This window comes from Mastomys coucha, unplaced genomic scaffold (genome assembly GCF_008632895.1).
Source record: "Mastomys coucha isolate ucsf_1 unplaced genomic scaffold, UCSF_Mcou_1 pScaffold5, whole genome shotgun sequence".
Classification (NCBI taxonomy): Eukaryota; Metazoa; Chordata; class Mammalia; order Rodentia; family Muridae; genus Mastomys; species Mastomys coucha.
Genome location: NW_022196911.1, coordinates 73,588,946 through 73,609,553, shown reverse-complemented (window position 1 = coordinate 73,609,553; position 20,608 = coordinate 73,588,946). Strand labels below are relative to the sequence as shown.

General features: G+C 48.0%; 1 protein-coding gene across 1 annotated transcript in view; it reads left to right on the top strand.

Moving 5' to 3' along the window:
• The first annotated feature begins 6,232 nt into the window (after positions 1–6,232).
• The window catches only part of Pipox (pipecolic acid and sarcosine oxidase), a 44,755-nt gene continuing 30,379 nt past the window's right edge, over positions 6,233–20,608 (top strand). Inside the window, exons 1-2 of the mRNA XM_031353675.1 lie at positions 6,233–6,596; positions 19,934–20,068. The gene's annotated coding sequence lies outside the window, so the exon portion shown is untranslated. The remainder of the gene's footprint in view (positions 6,597–19,933; positions 20,069–20,608) is intronic.

Below are 20,608 nucleotides of genomic sequence, written 5' to 3'. Positions count from 1 at the left end.
AGGTGGCACGTGGAGTTATCTGGGGAAGATGCTGGGAGAGGATTTTGGACAGTTGTCTGGAAGAGAAAGGAGAGTAGCAGAAGAAATGGTAGGTAGGGGAGCCTTTGAAGAAAAGATCAGACATGAGGAGAAGCCAGGAGAGAGGGGCAGAGGAAAGGGAGAACAAGAACTGCCCACAGAATGGGAGAACAGGCACAGAAGTGGCCAACTGAATGGGTGAGTGTCACGAGGGCCTTCCTTCCTCGAAGGCATTACTGACATTTCTCACATCCCTGGGTCCCTCAGGAGTACAGGGCTCTGAGAAAAGGGGGTGAGCCACAATGCAGGATGAATCTGATCTATCAGGATGGTTCATCCTGACTTAAAGGCTGCTGGAGATCTCACCCGACTGTCTCTGTTTCAGCAGTAGGGCTCTGGATGAGCTGGGCACTACCTATAAGAAGAAAGGTAAGCAAGCTCTCGGGGAACCTGCAACATGGCCTTCCTAACTGCCTGGGTACAAGAGGGCGTCCATTGCAGACTACAATCCCAGGACACCACATTCTGCCCTGAACCCAGAAAACCCAGTTTGCACTGCATGATTAGAATAATAATACTGGTTGCTGCCACTCTTATTGAAGATCTGGTAAACACGGCTTCTGTGGAATGGGCTCCCAGCAAGGTTGAGGCAGAACCTGGACCAATCTAGGGAGCAGCAGAGTTTTTGGTAGACATCTTTTCTCATGCCTTTCAACGGCCGATTCTTCCTAGACATTGGCATTACCCATAACAGAGGACAATAAAATGTCCAAGGGGACATTCATCTATATCAAGGCTTACAGTCCGAGTGTTTACTCAATTCATACATACAGTTTGAAAGAGGCACAGGCCAGTGAGCTAGTTCAGTGGGTAAAAGGCACTTGCTGCCAAGCCTGATAACTGGAGTTCTATTCCCCACATCCACACGGTAGAAGGGGAGAACCAACTCCTGTAAGTTATTCTCTGGCTTCTCCATACACATGCACACACACACACACACACACACACACACACACACACACACACACAGAGCAACCTGTGATGACCTACACAGCCCCTTTACTGTGTCTACCCAGCTCTATGCTCTCAGAAGATCCTGACTCCCCCTCTCCTCACTTCTAACTTTTCATGACATTATCTGTTTTCTTTTCTAGTTGTTGACTTGGTAGTTGCGTGGCCTATGTGCCCTCTACTCAAACCTAGCCCAGTGACCAGTACATTCTAACTGTTCAGTGAATATTATAAATAAATGGGGATTCCTAAAGCCTAAGGCAGGTCGCAGATGCTGCACGAGAGCTGCGGAAGCAGGGAGATGAGGGGACTTTGCTTTAAGTCAGTGAGGGCTTCTTCACACAGCAGATGGGTGAAACCATATTGAATCTGCTTGTGTTTCAGTGAATGAAAGAAGGAGGGGGACGGGGTGGAGGTGGGGTTTATGTAACCAACATCATAATGGAAACTGCCAGGTAGTGGAGGTCAGTAAGGAGATTGGTTCCACAAAGCAGAGCTACCCTCCTCCCCTCGACCCTGTAGGAAAGAGTGAATAATGCTGGAGTCACCTGCGGCTAGGCTGTAGGAGGTTTTTTGGGCATCTGAGCGGCAGGTTGTTCTTGGTGGCTACCTTGAAGGGGTTACTTCATTATGAAGGTATACAAAGCAGAACATACCAGTCTTGCATCATTTGGGTGAGTTTTAGGCATTGTGGGAAGAATTGTACTTCACTACTAACCCTGAAGGAAGACTACTACAGACAGAGGTTGAAAGCCAGAGATGGGGTTACTAGCCATCTCTGAGATGAGAGTGGATCTCTAACCCACATCTCGCAGGAAGCTGGCCTCACTTTCTCAATTTTTTTAAAATACTATTTATTTATTTATTTATTTACTTACTTACTTACTTTTTATATATGACAAGTACACTGTAGCTGTCTTCAGGCACATCAGAAGAGGACATCAGATCTCATTACGGATGGTTGTGAGCCACTATGTGGTTGCTGGGAATTGAACTCAGGACCCCTGGAAGAGCAGTCAGTACTCTTAACCACTGAGTCATCTCTCCAGCTTTTTTTTTTTTTTTTTTTTTTTGGTTTTTCGAGACATGGTTTCTCCGTCCTGGAACTCACTCTGTAGACCAGGCTCCCAATTCTAAACAACATGTCAACTCGTGGGATCACAGGCACATCGGTGACTTACTTTGAAGTCGGCCGGGATGACACTTGCTTTCTGAGCAAGAAGAGGAGGGGGAAGAAAACCCCCAAACCAAGAAAGCCCAGATCCACTCTTCTGCAAGACAGCTTTCAAATCAGAGCATCCAAAGGGGCTTTGGGTTTTAGGGGAGCAGAGGAAAGGGCTGTCACTTCATTCCAGAGACAGTAGGGGCACAGCCTTCTGTTCACTGCCACCATCATCTTTGAGCAAGTCTCCAGACTCAGTGGCTTCTGATATTGGCCAGAGAGGTCAGGCCTGACATCCTGGGTTACCCAAAGTCAGTCACCTGAGGGCTCTGGGTCTGAGCGTTAACTCCCACTCCAGGAATGGGACCAGATCTGTGGCCAGAGCCTAGGGTGCACTGAGACAGCAGCAGAAAGTGGTTTGATGTGAACTACTTTCCATCCTCCAAACTCGGGCCTCCAGCCTGCCCACCACCTCCAGCGGAGGCCTTTGATCCTCTACAGCTCCATAAATGTTTAATGCCACTGGCTGGGCAGAAATGAAGCAGGTGCTGGAACATGCAGACTGGAGATATGACTTAAGACCCATCCTGTTAGTAAAATCATTTGCACTTAGGAGTCCTGGGACGGGTGGAAGGAGCCCCCCATTCCCCATCACATGGAGGAAGAAGGCTCAGGGTTCAAGTTTGTGGCACTAATTAATGAAGCTCTTTGAAAACCACGTTAGGGCTGAGACAAAAATGAAGAATCAGTTGTTGAAGCCCAACTCTCCCCCCACCCCACCCCACCCCCTGCCCCAGCTCCCCACCTTCCCACCTCACCCCTACCCCCCTACCCGGTTTGATTGAAGGAGAAAGATAGAAAGTTAAATGACAATCAAATGCAAATACAGCTCAACAAACACCACAGCAATTACCAGGCTCAGGAAACACATGGCTTTTGCAGGCAGCAGGGGTTGGCAATTTGGAAGCAGGGGCCTGTGCAGAGGTGATGGGCATGGGGCTATTTTAATGGACAGTTAAATAGATGCAAAAACCTTGCATCTAGTTTGCATACACGCTGATGAGTGGGGAAAGGAGACCCAGGGAGGTTATGCTACCTTCACAGCTGCCTGTGGCTTGTTTTAGATGGGAAGGGGCCCTGAGTGCTTGGGAGGCAAAGCCAATTTGAGTGCCTGGCCAGTCAGTCTCTTTGGTCCTACGCACAAGCTGGTACTGAAGTCTGAGGATTGAAGTGGAAGGGAGCCCATGGAGTCCTCCATGAAAAGGCTCCAGGCACTGGCCTTCCAACAGCCCAGAGGCTCTGGTAAGAGTGGCCTTCTCTTCAATATTTGCATAATGCTTTGCATCTCATTTGAATGCTATTAATTTGGTGTCAGGCTAGGTTGGCACGGTGTAAGAAAGAGAACAGCTGGCCTTCTCCCTCCCCTCTGTACCCCAGGGCTTACTCTTCTCATAGCCCTCCCCAACCTTGGAGACAGAGGCCTTCACTCCCCCCTCCCATGTTCCCTGACACACAGAAAGTCTTTTAGGCAAACCAGCTCCTAAAAGCCAAGGCCACCTGAAAATTGTGGCCAGTTGAAGAGTTATGCCAAAGGAAAAGAAATGGTCCCCAAGGGCACCCTTGCCAGACCCAAAGACACCACCACGGGAGGATGCTGGGGGCCTTCGTCTCCCCAAGCGATCAAGGCAGCTTGGCTTGGAAAGGGTCCAAAGATAATAACCAGGGGAGGGAGGGAACAAAGACAGGTGATAATCCCAGAGAAATATGGAAGGCTCTAGAAATAAAATCCTCTGAACTCAGTAGTCCTAGTGCTTGAACGGACATAAAACGTATCCGCCAGAGGCATTGGGTTTATGGTGCTGTTCAGGGGCTGGGGACTCAGCACCAGGTTGATGATCATATAGTAAGGAAATGGATCACCTGGTGGTCTAAGCTCCAGGGAAGGTTGGAAAGGCCTCAGAGTCACCATTTAGATGCCCTTGGTCAATAGACACCAGAGATTCCATGGTGACCTAGAGAGGGTGACAGGAGAGTTAGGCTAGCCAGCTGGCTGAAATACCCTCTCAAACATCTGAGTTCTGAGATAGGGATGTGGCTCAGTTGGTAGAGTGCCTGCCTAGCATGCATGAATCCCTGAGTTTAATGCCCAGCCTTATACACACTGGACATGATGATGCATGCCTCTAATCCAGCCAGCCCTCAGATGATGGAGGCCAGAGGATCAGAAGTTCAAGGTCACCCTCAACTATGTATCCAGCTTGGGGTTAGTCTGGGTTGTATGTGAGCCTGTCTCAAAGCATCCTCCTTGCTACACATTTGAGTTCTTTCTCCGGGGAAGGGGGCACAGCTGGCTTGCCTGTGGAAGATACAGGAATGGTAGGGTCAGTGCCAGTCGCTTCTGCTCACACCAGGCAGGAAAGGGTTGGTGTGAACAATACCCCAGCCGGGTTATCTTACACCTGACCTCACACTACTGTCTCTGATAGCTGCTCAGCCTGGGCCAGGGTGAAGGCAAAAGACTGTTTGTTCTTCTTGTGCCTGAGGCAGAACTGGGGGGTTGGCTTGGAAAAATGTGAGAGAGTAGTCATGTTTCCCCTTCTGAGCAAACCCTGGAATGAAGCTTTGCAATTGCAGAAGGCACGGACTCGTAGCTGATTCATGGTTTGCAGAAAGGCCTGAAGTATTTCCTTTTTAAAAAAGATTGCCACATGCGTTGAAAGCAAATTTACAATAGATCTGTCTATTCTCCATTTAAAGGAAGTCAGGCCCTGAGTTCAGTGGATTTTTTTCTTCTTCTTCTTCTTTACCTTTAAAAATAATAATAGCACCATTTATCATTTGCTGTTTGAGGGCATTAAGCCAGGGATTCGACGATACCTTCACAACAATCCTATGAGGCAGGTACAAAGCTGTCATTGTCTCCATTGTACAGATAGGGACATTGAGGCCCCAGGAGGCTTGGTGATTCACAGCCACTTAATGCTGCGGTTGTGCTAGATTGCAAAGGGAGTGAAGAAAGGCAGATGTCAGCGGGCCTTAGTGGGACAAGGAGGTAGAAGGATCACTGGTCTCCTGGGCCTCTTCCCAGAGTTTACTTGCAGGGGCCTGGGCCTAGAGGGTCACTTAGGAGCAGGGTCAGGAGGGTAGCTGCTAGGAACAGGTAGGAACAGTTGGTTCTATAATCCATCCAGTAGATATCCAATTAAATGGCCAGCACTTTGCTGGGATTCCAGATCAGATTTCAAGTGCTCCATTGCCTCAGAGACAGCCCCCAGAAGCGTGTGGCTGAAGGCAAAACTGGAGATGTGGCTGTGTGGCAGAGAACAAAGAGCAAAGCTTGTGTGGCCTCTAGGTTCCCATGGGCCTCTCCATTCATTCCTCACTATAGAGCCCAGCCATTCATTACTGTCTCAGTCACTTGTCTACAGAATGAGGGAGCATGTATTGGGCACTATGCATGCCAGGACCAGGATGTCCTCAAGGATCTCACAGTCTTGGACAGAAGATATGGTCCTAACATGCTGTGGTACAACATGGCTACCTCTACAAGGCTCTGGAGGCCCTTGAGAGCCAGTGTCTCCCTTGGACCTTACTCTCGGGAACAAGTGTGCATATCTCTTTCAGTGAGATCTTCTAGCTAAAGACCCTCCTGTTGTCTAACCCTAATCCTTCCTGCTGTAGAAGTAGCCCACTCCCTACAGACCCACAGTGTGGGAATGGGTTTCTGTTGTTCCTTTTCTGGACCCTTCCTTTGACTATCAGCACCGTGCTGTCCCAGGAAACCCTAAGTGGAGTGTCAGAAGCATTTGTTCTTCCTCGTGATCCCTAAGAAGCCAGCTGCAGACCTGCCTCCCGCCTCGTCATTTTCTAGGCAGGAATATAGGACACAAATCTCAAATGGTGCTCAATTCTAGCTGTGCATTCCCATCCCTGACTCCTCTCCTTGAACTACTTGTCCTCTGATTGTGACATCACAATGGTCTCTATGGCAACCGATTGTGAGGTCACTGGTCCTTAAAGCCACAGAGTCTGCAGGTCCAGACAATGCCAGGAGAAAAGGGGGGCTATAAAATGCACATCTAAGACTTAGAGATCCGTCTCCCACCAGAAACAGCAAGCAGGGCTTCCCAACCTATGCGGGGAGGGCTGTTTCTCCACAGTGGTGATTTGCAAGGACAAAACCTGAGAAGGGAGAGAGAGAGAGAGAGAGAGAGGGGGGGGGGGGGGGGAACTGCTCTCCCAGACACTGCAACAGCAGCAGACCCGAGTTCAAGTCATCTCAGTCTTGTGCTTGCCTCAGGCATAATTCAGAGTCCCCACTTTTTCACCTATAAACAGAAAATAGTAACACCTGACTTCCAGATGTTCATTCAGCAAGAAGACCTGCAGGAGGACATGACACGTGGTTAGTAATCATTGGATGCTTTTTAAGTTTCCTACCTCTTCAGCCCGTAGCCTGGATTTATTTATATTTATTTATTTATTTATTTATTTATTTATTTATTTATTTAATGTAAGTAGCTTGTCACTCTCTTCAGAAATACCAGAAGAGGGCATCAGATCCCATTACAGATGGTTGTGAGCCACCATGTGGTTGCTGGGAATTGAACTCAGGACCTCTGGAAGAGCAGTCAGTGCTCTTAACCGCTGAGCCATCTCTCCAGCCCCTGTAGCCTGGATTTTTAACTTTTAACTTTAATCTCATATATACATAGTCTTGACTGTCCTAGAACTTTTCCTGTAGACCAGGCTGGCCTTGAACTCAGAGTATGCAGATCTGCCTGCTTCTGCCTCCCGAGTGCTGGGATTAAAGGTATGTGTCCCACCAGCCTGCAATTTTATATATATTTAAGGTGGGTAACATTTGCTTGGCATTTTAAAAAAATTATTGATTTTATGTGTTGAGTGTTTTGCCTGCATGTGGGTATGTGTGTCATGTGGGTATGTGTGTCATGTGGGTATGTGTGTACCACTTGCATAGCTGATGTCCATGGAGACCAGAAGAGTGCATCAGGTTCCCTGGAACTGGAGTTACATGCAGTTGTGAGGTACCATGTGGGTGCTAGGAATCAAATCTTTGTCACCTGGAAGAGCTGTCAGTGCTCTCTATCATCTGTTTCCTTATCATGGCTCTGTTAAGACAATGTTTAGAGCAAGGTTCAAATCCTGCCTCTGCTACTTCCCAGCTTTAAGCCGTTAAGCCAATAGCCACACTTCTGGACCTCAGTGTTCCTGTCTGTAAAATGGAAAATAGAAGTAGTATTGTCTAGGCTGAAAGGAGACTGTGCTTGGGCAGCACAGCATCCACAGCAGTGCAGGGCGGACGATCTTGAAGTCTGCTGGAAGGTCTGCAGCCGGTCAGCTCTGTCTGTCTAGAAGCATCTTGCTTCTGCCCAGTCAGCTTACAGGAAGTGTGAGTTCCTTTGAGAGGCATCCAGAACTGAGAGCTAGGAGCCTCAGAACAGAACCACTGGGAAGCTGCCTCCACCAGGAGGGTCACTGTCCCCTTTCAGGGTCCTCCTAGTGCAAGCACCCTGTCATTACTACCGGTCTTAGGCCAGGCACGGAGGCGGGGTAGGGGTTGTGTGTTCTCTGCCCAGGGGCATCCATGACTCACTAATCGGGGAGACCAGGCGAGGACCTGACACAGGGCAGGGGCTCAGTCATAGATAAGGGTTAATGAAGGTCAACAACAGACAAGCTAACATTTTCTCTCAATACCCCGGGCCAGGCACTGTGCTCAGCATTTTATACAGTCAGTCATTACAACCCTCTATGAGATGTGTATTATTATTATTACTAATATTAAAATTATTAATAATATTAATTTTATTATTCATTATTGCTCTTTTGCTTTTGGTAGTCCTGGGAATTAAATAGAGGGCCTCACACATTTTAGGCAAGTGCTATGTCTCTGAGTGAGATCTCCTGCCACACTGGTGGTTTTATTTTTGAGATGAGTCTGTCTACATAGCTCAGACTGGTCTTCAATTTGTAGCAATCCTCCAGGCTTCACTTCCTGAACACTGGGATTACAGGGTTACTGATGCAAGCACCACGCCCTGCTTCTCTTTTTAAATGATGACCACGAGGATGGATCACATCTATTTATTTATTTTCATGTACCTGCCATGGGGCAAGTGTGGAGGTCAGAGAACAACCTTTGGGAGTTGGTTTTACCCTGTAGATCCTGGGGATCAAACTCAGACTGTCAGGCTTGGAGGTGTGTCCCTTTACCTGCTGTGCCATCTCACAAGCTCTCTGTTTTAAAATAATGAAGCAAGAGAATGAGCGATTTGTCCAGTATCAGATAGTATGCAATAATGGAGTTAGTACTTAACCCCCACATTATTATTTATTTATTTATTTATTTATTTATTTATTTGAGACAAAGTTTCTCTGTGTAGCCTTGGCTGTCCTGGAACTTACTCTGTAGACCAGACTCAGAGATCCACCTGCCTCTGCCTCCCAAGTACTGGGATTAAAGGTATATACTACTACCACCCAGCAATAATAATAATTTCAATAATAATTATTATTGCTATTACTAATAATTTTTCTTTTCTTTTTTCTTTTTTGAAACGTAGATCTGTCTGGCCTATAATTTCCTATGTAGATCAGGCTGGTCTTGAACTCTGTCTCTCCTCTCAAGTTCTAGGATCACAGGCTCTCCCCCCTTTACATAAGGGTTTCATGTAGCGCCTAGGTTAGCCCAGAAGCGCCTAGGTTAACCCAGAAGCTACTATTTAGTCAAGGACTTGTGATCATCCTGCTTCTATTACTGGAGTTATGGGACTGCAGGTGTTCACCACCAAGCCTGGCTCATGAGGATGTGGGAGAGCTTCATGCATGCTAGGCAAACACTTACCAACTGGGCTTCAGCTCATCTGAACCTCACACTCCATTCCTGCTTGACCCTACAGACCATAGCCCCTGCTCATCCATTTGGTCATAGCTGCCCCCCCCCCGACCCCCGCTCTCTCCCAGCTTTCCCTCTTACTTCCTCTTCTGATCTTGTCCTAGTGCAGCAGGTACTCCAGTCCTCCAGCAGCCACCGGCCTCCCCCTTCCCTCAAGTAAAGCTCTAGGCTGCCGCCACCGCAGCAGGAGCCACCACCGGATCCGTTGCTTATTTCAAGTCCTCCTAAAGCTTGTTGAGTTCTTAACTTATTAAAGATAAGCACATGGAAATAGGGAGCAAATCTCTTTATTTATGACATAATCTCCAGCCCAGAAAATCGGCAGGAACAGTGTTGCCTATATTAGGGAACCAATAGGAAAAAAAAATCAATTAGATCCGCCACAGCATTTCGCTATTAACTTTCTTCTGATGTTTCTCTTAGGGCTGGTCATGGGGGTCTCTGCAGTGGTGGAGCTGGAGAAGAGAAGAGCTTTGTAGGAACCAGGGGTGGAGAAGATGATGCAGGGAGACAGTAGGGCAGACTGTTAGGCAGACAGGATGCTTCTCCATCCATCTTCACCTTCATCGCCCAGACCTCAGCCAGGAAGTCTTTATATTGACTTAACTTCAGTGTTTCTTGCTGTGGCTTCTAGAGTTTTGTAGGGTAGGTGCTAGGAGTCGGCTGTTATTCTTTGCTTCTTGTAAATGAACCCCAAGAATGATCACGCTTCTCCTGGTTGAGGGTGGGGTTCTCTGTTGGACCAATATCCTGAAAGGAGTCCTCTTGACTGCTGGTCATTGGAATCCTTCCCTGTCTATGCCCTCAGTCCACCTGTATGGCTCCAGGAGCAGGTTCCAAGCAATCTCACAGGGGCAGGGCAATTCTGAGGTCTCTGGTGAAGAGGGTGCCCAGCTCCATGGCCACCCCAGATCTCATCTCCTCAAAGGTAGGTTGCCATAGCTTCTCTAGTATGTTTGCCTTGAGCCAGGCCTGTACCAGGTACTCAGTCAATGCTCACTGAGTCAACCTATTCTACCGTGCATTGGTTGAATGCTTACTCTGTGTCGAGGTTGAGAACAGTAGATGTTTATGCCCCGAAGTAGGGTCCTCTGAAACCTCCTGAGGCAGAGGCCTGCCCAAAAGAGCTCTCTGGTTTTGTGTTGTCAGGTCTAGAATTTTGACCAGGAGCAACAACTCTAGAGGCCACTTTACAGAGGACGACGGATCAGGCTCTGGGTGGCGGGGCATGAGTGAGTGGGGGTGGGGTAGGGACATGGCTCAGTGGGTAAAGCTCTTTTTTGTTTTGTTTTGTTTTTCGAGACAGGGTTTCTCTGTGTAGCCCTGGCTGTCCTGGAACTCACTCTGTAGACCAGGCTGGCCTTGAACTCAGAAATCTGCCTGCCTCTGCCTCCCAAGTCCTGGGATCAAAGGTGTGCGCGATAAAGCTCTTTTAATTGAAGTGTGAGAATGCAAGTTCCATCCCCTATGACCATTTGTTACATCCCCTATGCCTATCTAAAAACCAGGTGTGGAAAACACTGGTGAAATAGAGAAAGGTGGATCCTTGGGTCTCACTAGCCAGCCAGCCCAGCTAATCCACAAGGTCTGTGGTAGTGAGGGACCCATCTCTAAAAATAGATTTAAAAGAGAGAGAGAGAGAGAGAGAGAGAGAGAGAGAGAGAGAGAGAGAGAGAGAGAGAGCTGGGCTGTGTTGGCACAGGCCTTTAATCCCAGCACTCAGAAGGAGCTCTGAGTTTGAGGCCAACCTGGTCTACAGAGTGAGTTCCAAGACAGCCAGGGCTACACAGAGAGACCCAGTCTCGAACAACATAAACAAAATCAAAAACACCAAACAAAACAAAATCAAGACAGAAAGGTGGTTAGTATTCAATATCCTCTGCCCTACATATGCATGTACATGTTACTCCCAAGCACACATATGCCACTCATATGCAAACACACACAAAGACAGACCCAAACAGAAGTAACTTGTCCAAGCTCATAAGTAGATGAGTATTCTATGCCCATGAGGAAGTCTCTCCTGAAGTCTACCCTAAACCTTCCCTGTTTCAGCAGCAGTGCCTGCTCTTTCTCAGCCCCATAGAAGAGGAGGATGGTGCCCTCACCCATGCAGACACCCTTCGGTCCAGGCATGTCCAGCAGCAGCACTTTGCACATTGTTGATTCCAAATGAATATTAAACACAGAACTTCACAGAGGCTAGCCCTGCGGGGCAGGCAATGAACCCACCCTCTTCATGCCTGTTCATTATTATAATTAATATTGAGTTGGGGTTGGTGGTAACCTCGGTCTTGCTAGGTATTTGGGCTGTCTCAGAAGCTTATCCAGATCAATGACAGACAGCTTCGAATTGATAAACTCCCCGCCACCCAGACGAATCAATCGTAACACTGCCGTCACAACAAGCCCAAGAAATCAATCTGATTTCAAGCGATGTGGTAGCTCAGCGCTGGGCAAGCTGGTTTTAATTTCCATGCGGCTGAGGCTCAGTTTCCTGTGCACACAGGAGCATCCCTCCCTTCCAGCTGGTGCTCCACTCCCAGGTGCTGGAGGCCGTTGGAGGGCTCAGGCCAAGGGTTCAGCTGCATAGCGGTCCGGGCGACCTTGAGGTAGTTCTGATTTTGATACTTTGGAGCCCCCAGGCCCAGAAGCAGCTGACTCAGATCCAAAGCTGGGAACTTTGTTTCGCCTGCTTCAGCTCCAGTTTCTGCTGCCCGCTGCAAAAAAACCAAACCAAGCCTGGAGGCTCTTCTGGGCTGCTTCCCAAGGAGGCACTGCAGAGGTAGGCTGCCTACTTGGACGCCACTACGCCACTACAGTGACCTCGCTTGGTCTTGGAAACTGGGTTTATCTAGCAGAGTGAACGCTCATGGAGATAGATGGATCAATTTGGGGGTGCTTACTATACCTGGACATTAGGCTGTTTATTTTACACACATCTTTTTTTTTTTTTGAGGTGCTAAGGATCAAACCCTGGATCATGTACATGCTAGGCAAGTACTGTTACTACTACTGAGCAACATTCTCTGCTCTTGGGTTGTTTTGTTTTGTTTGAGACAGGCTTACTACCAGTCTCACAACCCTGGCTGACCTTGAACTCATTAAGCTCTATCTGTGTCTACCTCTGGAGTGCTGAGATTAAAAGGCATGCACCACCAACCCTGCTGCTCTTGAGGTTTTGAGCAGCAAAGGGGCTTTGCTAAGCAGCCCAGGCTACCTCAAACTTCATTTTTCTCTTACTAATAGAAAGGCTTGAACCCAAGGCCTCCCCTGTGTTAAGCAGGCACCCTCTCACTGAGCACTAAGTTATATACTTAGCCTCTTAGTTCTTTGTGTGTGCGTGTTTCTGTGGCCCGGGTGAGGGTGGAGGTGGGAGGGTGGGGGTGGTGGGAAGTGGGTGGATATTGAGGTAAGGTGTCTTCTATTGCTCTCCATCTCACTTTTTGAGACCCACAGGGTCTCACTGATTGGCTAGACTACCTGCTCAGCAGCCTCAGAGCTCTGCCTTGTCTCTTCCAGTGTTGCAGTTAGAGGTGGTCTGTTGTATCAGACTTTTCAGGGAATGTTGGGGATCCAAAGTCAGGTCTTCATGTGTGAATAGCCATCATTTACCCATGAGCCATCTCCTCAGTGTCCCCATTTACATAAAAAAAATTTTTTTTTTAGACAGGGTTTCACTAATTGTCCCAGGCTGGCCTTGAACTCACTTCATGTGGCCCAGGCATGTTTTTGTTGTTGTTGTTTTTGAGACAGGGTTTCTCTGTATAACCCTGGTAGTCCTGGAACTCAGTCTGTAGACCAGTCTGGCCTCGAACTCAGAAATCTGCCTGCCTCTGCCTCCCAAGTCCTGGGATTAAAGGCGTGTGTCACCACTGCCCGGCTCCCAGGCAGGTTTTGAACTTACTGAATAAAGTGAATTACAGACCTTAGCACAAGGCCCTGGCAAGAAAGTCTTGAATCAGGATTCACTTCACTGGGAAAGGCAAGGCCCCCCAAAACAAAACAGTTGGGATCAAATGGTTATGGGGACTTCTACTTGGTGTCCTCACAAACCCAGCCCCAAAGCAGCCCTTCCACGTGGCCTCTGAGCATGTGGGTGCTTCTGATTTCAGTACTGTGTGATCCACCAGCCAGCTCAGTCTGCTGTGGATTTAGAGTGTGTCTGTGGTACTGTGGAATGGTTGAAGCCACCTTGGTGACAGGGAGGTTACATACTCTTCTGCTCTGGGGTGGGTGTCAACGCTGAGAGGTGCAGCTCTGGTGGCCAGGAGGCCTCAGGTCGTGGAGGGGGCTTCTGTCCATCCTGGGGACACCCTGGGGGGGTGCGCACTGGCTGGTCTGGCTCCTGAGGGAGACAGAGCAATGCAGAATGACATAAACCACACAAGCATGGAGCCTTGGGCTTTCGAGCTTTCTGAGGGCTAGCATTTCCCTTCCCCTCCCCTCCTCTCCACTCCCGTTTCTTTGGTCCCCAGTCCTATTCTGCTGAAATTATGTAGCAACCCTTTCATCCACCCAATACAGAACAGGAAAAGAAAAACAAAATGAAGCTGGAGGGAACAGGCTTAGCCCTAGGGAGGGACTTCCTCCTTAGCCAATGTTCGGGATAGGATATTGGAGATACAGTGTATTGGCTATGGTGGAGGTTCTGGTGGGGTCATAGTTCAGCAGGGCCCCAGGTGGCTTTCACATCCTGAAAGCTACTGAGAGGCAAGAAGACCTCTGATATTGGCTTTGTCTTTTTTTAACTTTCTCTTTCTCCCCCCACCCCCTCCCCATGCCCTTGCATTTTTTGTTTGTTTGTTTTGAAAATAAGGGCATAGAGCTTCCCTCCCCAGTGGCCAGTGGTGTTACCCTTTTCCTATCTGGGTGTGCAGCCAGCAAGAGGTATCCATGGCCGCTCCTTAGCAGTCGCAGCACACGCTCCTGTGCCTTGCTTTTGTCACCTGACAGTATATCTTGGCGACGACTGGGAATCAGTACATAAAGAGTGCCTTACTCAGGTGTCTTTTTATGGTCACAGGCTTCTCAGGGATACAGAGGTAATCACAGCTGGTTTGATTAGCTTCAGATGTTGCCATTTACAACATCTCAGCCCAGAGAGGGCTGGAAACCTCCCCAAGGTCACGCAGCAAGGACTAGAGCTTGAAGTTCCAACTCCTGCCTCCCCTCCACCACCACCACCTCCCGCCATCCCAGCGCTGCCCAGGTGGACCAGAAGGGAGGTAGGGAGGAGGGGGCGCCTCTAATTGAAATGCATTGCGCGCTCTGGACCAGCACCAGGCGGGATGAGCTGCAAGAGAGCCGCGCGGTGCAGAGGGGGCTACGGCCTGGCGCCCACGTGGGAGCCGGAGAGGCCCGGCTGCTTCCCCGCAATCCGTTGCCGCGTGCTTCCCGGTAATGAGCTCCCAGGGCCCAAGGTGAGCTTCCCCCGGCTGCTCACACGGCAGCCGCGTGGCACCAAAGTACACCGGTACTTTTTTTCTTCTCTGCCTGACAGCTCATTAGAAGAATTAATTTACTCCAGCGTTTGCAGTTTAAAGGACATTATTTACTGGTTAATTGTTGTTATTACAAAATGTTAAATATCATTATTTATTTCCCAAGTCCTGACAGCTTCTCTGACAAGAATTTATGGGTGATTGCCGTGTCACCACTGATGGGTACCCTGCACAGGGGCAATGTGAGGTAAGGGAGTGGCCTTCAAGCCCTGGTGTCCTGTCAGGGAAGACTATGGAGGGCCTGCACACCATACTGGCCCATTGTCCACTCTGCACCCTAATTTCTGCCCAATGAGGAGTGGCGGGTGGAGGAAATGGGCTATTAGGACACTGGTGTTTCCTTAAATCTTCAGTTTGGGGGTCAGGGTAGCACTTGCCAGAAGAGCAGCTGCCAAGATTTGGGGTCCTTCCATTTAAAAGGCTATTTATTCCCAGGGCTCAGAATGCTTCCAAGCTATGCAGAAAGCCCTGTGTTTTAGCTCCAACACAACAACAACAACAACAACAACAACAAATGGGCTTGGTGGAGCAGGACTTTGGAGGTGGGAGGCAGGAGGATCAGAAATTCAAGGTCATCCTCTAGTTTGAGGCCAGCCTGGGATATATATAGGAGGACCCTGTCTCAACAACAACAACAACAACAAAAACCGATCAAAGGTTAGTTCTCCAAATGGGAAAGCTCTGTTTCTGTCCTGAAATCACAGAATTGAGACACCCAGGTGAGCTAAGCGATGGTCCAATGGCATGAGGATTAAAAGTAGCTGGGGTCTGGGGGCTTGGGACCAGCTATAAATCTGAGTTTGACCTGTTCAGGAGACTTCACATAAAAGCTAAGATTTATGACTTCTCTTGAAAAATCAGAGACTCTTGCCACACTTGACCCTTGGTCAATTGGCAGTGACCTTTGGGTCACTGAAGGGCAAAGCCATTCAAGGAGTGTGCTGGCTCTTTCCAGCTGCCGCCTGCCCCACCTGCACTGTTTCCCAGGGTCTGCGTACATTTGAGTTTCCAATCTGACCTTCTGTAATGACCATGGAGAGATGAAGAAACAGATTTCGAAAGCTGAGGCCACAGCCTGGTCCACCCTATCACCCTACCACACTGCCTCTTTCAAATCTGTCTGCTTCCACCTCCTCTGGGTCAGCATGAAGTGGGCTCTGGTAGCCCCAGGGCCAGGAACAAGAGGCAGCTTAGTAAGAACGACAAAGATTGTGGCTATATGAATAGCATTTATGTATTCATGCAGTAAATTGTTTTGGAGGATCTTCTACATGGTATAAAATGACACAGGCATATACTGTGCCATAAAGGAACCCAGCCTGGTGAAGCTATGTGCTACTCAAGAACACAGTTACAACTCGGGAAGATGTGACTGGCAGGTGTATGTGGGGAGGGAAAGGTTTCCAGGGGAGAGAATTAATTCTTCACCCAGCTGGTGGACTGCCTGTGTCCTCACACAGACGCTCATGTCTTACTTAATTCTCTCAACACAGCTGATTGAAAATAGCTGTCAGGATCCAGGCATAGAGGTGTAAGCCTCTGCCATCGCCTGGGAGGTGGAGGCAGGAGAGGCAGGATTTTAAGGCTAGCCTTGGCTACAAGATACCCTGTTTCATAACAACAACAAACAAGCAAACAAAAGATAACAAACAAAACTCAACGGCTAAAAATAGCTGTAAGTAGCCAGGTGGAGTAGTGCAAGCCCAACGTGTTGATCTTGAGTTCAAGTCCACCCAAAGCTACATAATGAGACCCTATGTCACAACTGTCAAGCGGAACATAAATTACTGTCAGTTAATAAAATCATGGCTCTACAGGCCCCAGAGCCAACCTGCTGTGAGGATTCCCTGTCCTCCCCTTAATTGGATGCTACAGGTCATGCCAGCCTGGGGACTCTGTGGTCCAACAAGGTAATATATCTTGGAAAGGCAGTCACTATCACCCATATCTCACAACCTGAGTACAGGGCAGGGCTGAAAATTCTCATTTCACCAATCAGGGGCCAAAAGTGCAGAGGCTCTGGAAGGAGAGGGGACTGCTTGCCTGAGGCTGAGGCCTAGCACTGTGGAAGCTTGGAGCTGGGATCTTACAGGCTGACTTCAAACAAAGGCCCTTTGGACAAGGGCTTTGGTCTCAGCCTTTCCTCCCCGGGACCTTGACAGCAGCAGGTAGCCTTGAGGAATATACCGGAAAACCAAAGAGATGAAAAGTCCTTTGAAAGCGAATGGAAATGGGCTCAGTGAAGCCCTTCCCAAGGCTGAGCTGCAAATTAGCATAAAGTTATTTCCAGACCGCAGTCTGGCTTATTTTAGACCCTTCCTCATTTCCTCCAGGGCAGAAGAAGCCTTAATCCCTCATCTGGTGAGAAAGAGACCGGCACTATGGGAGTGAATCTGGAGCAGATCCGAAACTGTAGCCACTGTGTAGATAGATTTTGACACAGTCTCAGAGTCTTAGGGCTTGCCGTTCTTCACAGGTCTTCTCCAGCAGGTCTCTCATTTTATTTTATTGCTATATTAAGTTTTTTTTTTAAATTTGTCTATTCATTTTTGGAATAGGTAATATGTGCCCAAGGTGCACAATTCAAAAAGCATAAAAGAGCACACAGCAAACAGCCTGTCCCCGTCCTCAGAGGCAGCCAATGCCATCAATAGCTTGTTTCGTGATATTTAAAAATAGCATTGTTTCTCTTTTCTGTTCATGTAGAAAATACAATAATTCCTGCGGAAGAAAATAAAAATCACATGTGCCACCCTCCTCAGAGCTGAGGGCTCTGCACAGTTCTGTGTTTAATCAGCCAGCCTTTTCTCTGCACATAGATGGTTACAAGCTTGCATAACCCTGCTTTATTACTTGTTTACATTAAATATGATTCTTCAGAAACAAAGACCAGAGAGGGTGCATTGGAACTGGATAGAGACAGGGTGCCTTGGGGAGAGTGATGGGATAAAAGGGGGGGCTCAGCTTCCTCTGTGTTACTTGAAATCCTTTTAGATGAAAATGCGTTTATGCAATACTTTCTCTTGGTATTTTTCTAGAATCGATTCTAAAGGATTGCTTCAGAAGGCTACTATTAAACTAATCCTTCGTGATTGTGATCTTACGATCACAGGGGGTTTTTTGTTTGTTTTACTTTAGATAGAGTCTGACTATGTTGTCCTGGCTAGTTGGACCAGAACTCACTATGTAAGTAGTCCAACCTCAAACTCGAAGAGATATGCCTGCCTCTGCCTCCTGAGCGCTGAGTTGAAAGATGTGTGCCACCACACCTACCTTGTGGGTGTTTTGAGCAATGGAACCATGCCTGCAGAACGGGGCATGGTGGCACAGCCTTTAATCCTGGTACTTGGGTGGCAGAGGCAGGCAGATCTCTCTGAGTTCAAGGACCGCCAGGGCTACAGAGTAAAACCCTGTAAATAAATAAATAAATAATTGTAAAGCATGCAGATGAGGGCTGCATGTAGTAGTACACATTTTTGGTCTCAATACTCAGGAGCCCAAGACAGGAGGATTGCAGGAAGTCTGAGGCCAGCCTGGACTATACAGTGAGACCTTACCTTAAAATAAAAATATTAATTTTAATGGATGAAAAGAAGCCGGGCGGTGGTGGTGCATGCCTTTAATCCCAGCACTTGAGAGGCAGAGACAGGTGGATTTCTGAGTTCGAGGCCAACCTGGTCTACAGAGTGAGTTCCTGGACAGCCAGGGCTACACAGAGAAACCCTGTCTCAAAAAATCAAAGGAAAAAAAAAAGAAAAATAATATAGATATATGTTTTTGATCCATAGTGTCAAATTTATTTCTTTCTATGTTGTTTTAATCTCTAGTTCAACCATTAGCAGTTGTTCCCAGCCCCAACATCTATCAGACTTATACATTACAGGCCAAGGATTGGGTCTGAGATGGGAGGCTAAGTTTTACCCTCACTGCTGGCGGGATGTTATATATTTATATATTTAATGATTTTACTATTTCTTTTTGCTTTACGTGCATTGGTGTTTTGCCTGCATGTATGTGTGAGAGTGTTGGGTCCCCTGCAATTGGAGTCAGACAGTTGTGAGCTGCTATGTGGGTACTGGGAATTGAACCCAGGACCTCTGAAAGATCAGCCAGTGCTCTTAACCACTGGGCCATCCTTCCAGCACCATATATTTATTGCTTTCTACCAAGGATCAGTCCCAGTGACTTGTACTTGCTAGGCAAGTGCTCTACCACTGAACCACAACTGCAGTGCTGGGGCAATTTTTTCTTTTTTCTTTTTTTGGTCATTGGTAGGTGTCAGGGGGATCTTTGTTACACCAATGGGAAATTGATGAAACCTGGGGTGTAGAATCCCTCAGCAGGTGGGACACAGGCCTCTAGGAGTCTGAATTATAAGAGAAAGTGATACGTAGCCAGGACAGAGCTGGATCTTTTGCCCAGGTGTCCCGTATTAGTGAGTTCAGATCACAGAGCTAAAAGCATGACTCTGACAGCTCCTTTTAGAATTACATCTGGGCAAGTTCCAGTGCACAGAGAGGACCTTCTAGGGCCAACATCTCCAGCTCCTGCACCCTCTAAATGTCAAAGTCAGACTTCGCTTTGATTCCAAACACCCAATTCTGTGACCTGCCTACAACCTTTCCCCTTTAGCTTTCTGGCAAGTGGACCCCTGTCATTTGGGAACGTTTAGAGAAACAAGACAGACAGACTTGTTGGTTTAGTATGGAAAGCTGGCTTTCTGAAAGTGCCCCTCTCCTCCAGAGCCCTGCATCTCCATAGTAGCTGAGGTTTCCTCTTGATAGGGGGTGGAGGTGGGGGAGAAAGCCCAAGATTGCATCTCATTGGTGAGATGAATAATACATTTGAAGCATCTCACAAACTGTGTTTGATCCGCCTAAAGCTTCAACCGTTAACGTATTTCTCTTTATCCCCAGCAAGGGAGGGCTAGGAACTGTCAACATTTTCCTTTCTGCTTAATTTGTGCCCTCTCCATAAAGAGAAAAACAGGGGTTTGGGGGAGAGAGGGAGGCTGGGAAGGAGGATGATGACACATACTTCCCGGGATAACGTGAGGTGCTTCAGCACCATGGCCTGCTCCAAGAGCCTGGGAACTTCTAGGGTCGGCAGGACAGAGGAGGGGGATGTTGTTCCAGGGAGGGAGGGGGCTGTGGTATGCTGGGACTCTCTGGGAGCCAGTTTGCCAAACAGTATGAGCTTTAGCTGCTTCAGAAGCTGGTTTCTGCGAGGGCCCTGCTCCAGTGTTCCCTGAGGGGGATGGGAGGTGGGAAGTCGAGGCTGGCTGGTTGCTAAGCACCCACGATGCTGCTTTTGATTCAGAGCAAGCAGAGAAGCAATATCCAGGCTCAGGGGCCAGCGCTGTGTCTGTGTTTTAAGCTGCACGATTCAGCTACTCTCCGTGTTTCTCCAAGGGGGTGACTTCAACACCAAGGATGCTTTCCATGGACACTGGTGGTAAGAGAGGGCCTGGGAAAGTTCATATTAAAAACAAATTTTATTTTACTTTATTGATTTGACTTTATGTATAAGAGTGTTTTGCCTGCATGCATGTACGTGTATCATGGAGGCTAGACGGGTGTCAGAGCCCCCAGAACTGGAGTTAGTTACAGTAGGCTGTGAGTGACCATGTAGGTTCTAGGAACTGAACTCAAGTCCTGTGGAAGAGCAACAAGTACTCTAAGCTGCTGAGCCGTCTCTCCAGCTGTGGGAGTTCACATCCTTATCTATATTGCTACTGCTTTGCTAAGTCTGCCGTGTCCTGTCCCTCCTCTGTCCTGTATGACAGGGAATAAGACAGAGGAGGTTAGAAGCTCAGACAACGGAGGGCCTTCTCTTTAACTGTCCATATGTCTCAATTTCCTGTGTATAAAAGAGGGGTGCTCACAGTGACATTTTAAGATCTGGGTGACAATTCAGTATGTGTCCTTAGGTCTCCAGAGCAACACAGGCTGCACTGTTGTATTGTCTCTGATTTTTTTTTTTTTTTTTTTTTTT